Source organism: Macaca fascicularis, chromosome 1 (assembly GCF_037993035.2).
Source record: "Macaca fascicularis isolate 582-1 chromosome 1, T2T-MFA8v1.1".
Classification (NCBI taxonomy): Eukaryota; Metazoa; Chordata; class Mammalia; order Primates; family Cercopithecidae; genus Macaca; species Macaca fascicularis.
Genome location: NC_088375.1, coordinates 210,942,398 through 210,948,795, shown reverse-complemented (window position 1 = coordinate 210,948,795; position 6,398 = coordinate 210,942,398).

Sequence of the window (6,398 nt, the reverse complement as noted above, 5' to 3'; positions counted from 1 at the left end):
TGCGCACGCAGAGCAAACTGCGTGTCTTCATGGATATAGGTGAAAACACTAGGGGCGTTATCTCTGGGTAGTAGTGGAATTGTAGGTGATTTTTCTTTTCTTCCCTTCGCTTATCTGCATTTCCTAAAGTTGATATAGGAAATACACTAATTTGCCGGGCGCGGTGGCTCACGCCTGTAATCCCAGCACTTTGGGAGGCCGAGATGAGCGGATCACAAGGTCAGGAGATCGAGACCATCCTGGCTAACACGGTGAAACCCCGTCTCTACTAAAAGTACAAAAAACTAGCCGGGCGAGGTGGCGGACGCCTGTAGTCCCAGCTACTCGGGAGGCTGAGGCAGGAGAATGGCGTAAACCCAGGAGGCGGAGCTTGTAGTGAGCCGAGTTCGCGCCACTGCACTCCAGCCTGGGTGACAGAGCAAAGACTCCGTCTCAAAAAAAAAAAAAAGGAAATACACTAATTTATATTAAGGGAAAGCAAGGTTACTAAACATAACAAATAGGCATTAAAGACAAGCCTTTGTCGGGGCTCTACCCACCTCCTGGAATGCCACTTCCGCTCCCTGAGCCGATTCCCTTTTCCTCGAATCTCACCAAGACAGTTCTCTTCTTCTGCAGTATGGCCCTTCTTGATAACTCCAGCCCATAACATCTCACTTTGAAAGTCCTTCCAGAGGCCAGATACCATGGCTCATGCCTATAATCCTGGCACTTTGGGAGGCCAAGGAGGGAATATCGCTTGAGTCCAGGAGTTTAAAGCCAGCCTGGGCAACATAGTGAGGTGTGGGGAGCAGCCTGAACTGTCTCTATAAATAATAAAAAATTAGCCAGGTATGGTGGCACATGCCTGTAGTCCCAGCTACTTGGGAGCCTGAGGCAGGAGAATTGCTTGAGCCCAGGGGGCCAAGGCTGCGGTGAGCCATGACTGCACCACAGCACTCAGCCTGGGCAAACAGAGTGACACCTTGTCTCAAAAAACAAACGAATGAAAAAACAAAGTCCTTCCAGAACGTGTGGTCTGGCCCGCATTTTGGCATTTTCTGCTATGATACTTCAGCTGTGTTACATGTTCAGGAATGGAAAGGAGGCCAGGCGCTGTGGCTCATGCCTGTAATTCCAACACTTTGAGAGGCTGAGACGGGCTGATCACTTGAGGCCAAGAGTTCGAGACTTCGAGACCAGCCTGGTCAACATGATGAAACCTTGTCTCTACTAAAAATACAAAAATTAGCCAGGCATGATGGTGCATGCCTGTAGTCCCATCTTCTTGGGAGACTGAGGCAGGAGAATCGCATGAACCCGGGAGGCGGAGGTTGCAGTAAGCCAAGACTGCGCCATTGCACTCCAGCCTGGGGGACAGAATGAGTGAGGCTCCGTCTCAGAAACAAACAGGCCGGGCTCGGTGGCTCATGCCTGTAATCCTAGCACTTTGGGAGGCAGAGGTGGGCGTATTGCCTGAGGTCAGGAGTTCGAGACCAGCCTGGGCAAAATGGCAAAACCCTGTCTCTACTAAAAACACACACACACACACACACACACACACACACACACACACACACACACAAAGCTGGGTGTGGTGGCGAGTGCCTATAATCTCAGTTACTCGGGAGGCTGAGGCAGGAGAATTGCTTGAACCTGGAAGGCAGAGGTTGCAGTGAGCCGAGATTGAGCCACTGCACTCCAGCCTGGGTGACAGAGCAAGACTCTGCCTTTAAACAAACAAACAGATAGAAGAATGAACAGGAGAGATCGGGTTGGAATGGAGGTAAGATATGAGCACTGTCTTCAAATATCTGAGGGGCTACTGCATGGAGAAGGCTCTAGACCCTTTTGTGTAACTATCTCTGAAAGGAAAACTAGGGTGGTTGGAGGAGACATATGAGGGAGGCCATTTTTTCAGTTTAAGGAAATCGCTCTCACTGTGATGGTGTGGCTGCCTTGAGAGGTAGAAAGGTCTTGGCTGCTGGACGTGTTCACAACGAAGCTGCCTCCAGTGGTAAAGGCTCCCCAGATAACATTGTTCTCTGGGCTCTACGATTGGACGGTGCTTGTCAAGCATTTTGATTGCAAAGAGCTCCCTGGTATTCCTCTGTACCCTCCACGTGGCTGAATGTAGAGCAGGTATCCAACATCGACTTACAGCGTTGGCCTTCAGAGCAGCAGGTTTGCCTTGCTGATTCTCAGACCTCCAGGAAAGCACTTGTTTTCTGTCTGACAAATTTCTCCAGTGCACCCATGCACTGTCTTGTCTCCGAGAATCCCTTTCTACCTCCACTTTCCTGTCTCACTCCAATTCATTCTTCAGACCTATTCTCCAATTCACCTCCACCAGGAAGCTTTCCCTGTGTGAGCTGCCCCCTTGGTTGGGTTGGGAACACCAGCTCTCTGTTCCCATCTCCTAGCATGTATTGCGTCGTGCTTTCCCATTCCCCACGGTACTGACTACAGGGACAATGCCTGGAGCTCGCTCTCCCGAGTGTCTCAGTGTCTAGTAGGAGCTGGCACAGAGCAGGTACTCTGTAAGATTTGCTGAGTGAATGAGTGTGCTGGAGAAAGCTGGCCAGGGCTTTAAGACTGTAGGGAACATCCCCAAGCTATAGAAAAACCACATTTTACAATGAAATACTCAGGAATGTGACCTGCTCCTGTCCCTTCTCTCAACACCCAAGAATTCCAGAAGCAACAACATCAAAAGGCAGTGGGCTGTTTCCGGGAAGTCTTCGGGGAGTGTGGGGTGCTGTCTCCGTGGTTGATTCTGCAGGGGCAGGTCCTAGAGGGGTTCCTGATCATTCCTGAAGAGCAGGAGCAAAGAATGAAGCCTGAGAGCCCATCTGACTCCAATGCCTGGGCTGTGTCAATCAGGGACCCTGACTACATGGCCCAGGTCCAGAGCCTGGGTCTGGTCCCAACCTTGCACCTGACTTCAGGTGACTATGAATAGCTCTTGTCCCCTCTTGAGGCCTCAGTTTCCCTGTCTGTAAAGGAGGCTTGGTCTAGAACGCTCCTAAGGGCCTCTGCAGCTTGCACGGCCTCTGCTTCGATGTCACTTTGGGGATGGAAACCTCCCCTGACATTGCAGAATTCCCTTCATGACTAATGTCATTCACACAAACATAAAGTCATTGTAGAATTTCCTGACTCTACTTATAATTTCAGCTCTCTTGGGAGTTTGAAGTTCCAGAAGCTTATTACGTGCCTATAAGGCATGTACAAGGCCATGCTTCTTCATACAAACATTAAGAATATCATGCATCTCCAGCCAGGATGGGGGAGCACTTTCATAGGCCCCCATGGGAGCCAAGGGAAGTGAATGGAACATGGGCTTTGAGTAGATAGACCCGGTCTGAATTCTAGCTCTGCCACTTCCCTGCTGTGTGAGGGTCCCTTAGCCTCTTGCCCTCAGCTTCCTCATCTAGAAATGGAAGTAAGTCTCTACTCCTCAGTGCTGCTGGGTTGCTGTCTCTGGACAGTTTCTGAGAAGGAGGTCTCATGCAGCAAGCATCCTCTGTTACAAAATGAGGAACCCAAGGACCAGGTCGGTCCCTTAAAAATCTTTGCAGGCCAGGCACAGTGGTTCATGCCTGTAATCTCAGCACTTTGGGAGGCAGAGGTGGGAGGATTACAAGGTCAAGAGATGGAGACTATCCTAGCCAACATGGTGAAAACCCGTCTCTACTAATAATGCAAAAATTAGCTGGGCGTGGTGGCACACACCTGTAGTCCCAGCTACTTCGGAGACCGAGGCAGGAGAATCACTTGAACCCGGGAGATGGAGGTTGCAGTGAGCCAAGACTGCATGCCACTGTACTCCAGCCTGGCGACAGAGGGAGACTGTGCCAAAAAAAAAAAAAAAGAAAAAAAAAAGGAAGAAAGAAAGAAGGAAAAAAAGAAAAAAAACTTTTGCAGAAACCTAGACTGCTGGTGTGCAGGTGTGGCGATGGAGGGAGGTGGGCATGAGGGGAATGATAACATTCCCTTAGAAGTTTGAGGCTGGGTGTAGTGGCTCACGCCTGTAATCCCAGCACTTTGGGAGGCCAAGATGGGCGGATCACCTGAGATCAGGAGTTCGAGACCAGTCTGGCCAACATGGCAAAAACCCATCGTACTAAAAATACAAAAATTAGCCGGGCGTGGTGGCAGGCACCTGTAATCCCAGCTACTCAGGCAGCTGAAGCAGGAGAATCATTTGAACCAGGAGGCGGAGGTTGCAGAGAGCCAAGATTGCACCACTGCACTCCAGCCTGGATGACAGAGCAAGACTCCATCTCGGGGAATAAAAAGAAGTTTTAGTTGGCTATCATTTCTGAGGCCCAATTCCAGGGCTGGAGAAAGTAACGGCATTGCATCCTGCAGGTTGCCCCTTAGAAGAAGGGGCCTAGAGCTCAGAGATGGGTGTGTGGAGGCTCCAGGCTCCTACTGGACTCTGGCTTCCCAGATGGTCCGCTGAGCACCTGGAGAAACAGACTCAGAATAGGGCGGGATATGTCTCACCCTGGAGTCACCACTCTCCTAGAGAGGGGCCTCCCGCCACATGCTGATGGTTTTGTCCACCAGGGCAGGGCACTCCTCGCGACCTTCTCCTCTTCATCCACTTAAAGAAGCAGTTAGGGGGAAATAAAAAGACTCAGCCTATATAAAGCCATCACACCTCCGTGTCACGTAGCGTCACACGCCAAGGGTGGGGCTCCCGGGGCTGGAACCGGTTCTGGTGTCAATCAGTATCTCTTGAGGAACTGACTCGTGGAGCTGACTCACGCATTTAGATATAACTTCTAGTCTGTTTTTCTAGAAAAAAAAAACAAAACCCCAACCCTCATTACTTCAGCCCCGCTTTAGGCACACAGGAATGAGCTCAGCAGCCGTTGATCAAACCCTAAATAACATGGGAAACAATCAATTACAGAATAATGAATTCCAGCCCAAGTGTTAAGGTCCTGTTCTGTCTCCCACGTGCTCCCTCCAACATCGCTATGCTCGCTGAGCAGCACCAGTGCCCTCTCACAGCAGATGCTGGGTGAGGGAGGACGGGCACCCACGGGCAACAGGAATTTGGGATCAGGATGGTATCATCGCATGCGAGAGCTCCTGAAACCTTATACGTAAGTCAGCCACAGCCGTCCACTTACTGACTCCAATTCATATGCCAATTCACTCTCTTATTCTTATTCTTTCATTCACCTACTCAATCCCAAGCTTCCACTCTGTGCCAGGTGCTGGTGCCAAGAGGAAAAGTAACCCCTTTCCTAAAGGAAGTTTTCAGGACGTCTATTACCCCAGCCCTCCCCTCTCCAGGCTCCCTGAGCCCGGTTCAGGTAAGACCGCGCCCTGACATACCACTAATGTCCAGGAGGTGGCAGCAGACAGGCCCGGAGAAGCTCAAGGGTGGCGACCGTGCTGGGTGGAGGGGAGAGAGGAGGAGGAGGAGGAGGAGGCGGAGAAGAAGGCGGAGGCGGAGGCGCAGGCGGAGGGGGAGGAGGAGGGCGGGTCACCTGGAGAGGACGTCCCTTCCTGTTTCCTGGAAAGGACCAGATACCCGAAGCTGGCCAAAGCGGGCGTGGTGGCAGGTGCCTGTGATCCCAGCTACTTGGGAGGCTGAGGCAGGAGAATCGTTTGAACCCGGGAGGTGGATTCACTGTCTCCTTGTCTTTGTGAATTAGCAAGGACATTTGGTTACACGTAATAGAAAGCCCTGGCTTAAATACTGGGGCAGGAGAGGAAATATAATTTCAAAACCTCAAGTGTTCATAGTAGGGACAGATCCCCCTGTAACAAAAGACAGATTAACAAGAGGAAAACAAGTCTGTAATATGTGCGGCACACATCACGAGGGAGTAACCTCAAACAAAGGTGATGGTGCAGTGGCTTGTGACTCTGGCTTAGAGAGCATCTTCAGTAAAGAACAATAAATTTCATCCTGACAAAACAGCGCCGGGAATAACGCTCAAAATCCCGAGGAAATTGAACACTCGAACAAAGGATTCTTAGCAAAGTAATTTTACTTCTGCGCAGAGGGGTGCCTCCTTGGCCAGTCACCACGAGAGCACACCTGAACAAAGGGCACGAGAGCCTTTATTTCTGACGCAAGTCCTGTACTCTTTCCCCATTGGTCGGGGTCGGGTTGTACAATCTAAACGAATCCCGGTTGGCTAAACATTTGAACTTTTTTACATAAGGTGGGCACGTAAAAGAAAGTGGAGAGGAAGGGGAAGGGGTGCCTGTAATGAGCTAGAAAGTTAGTCTTCTTTCCAAATAAGGAAAGGAATGTGAGCTGGTACTGACAACGCCTGGTGCTGTGGTGTGCCTGGGCATCGAACAAAGGCAAAAAAGAAAAAAAGGAGAAAAAGGAAAGTGGAGTGGGGGTACTATGAATTAAAGAATAAAAGATGGATCAGATTATT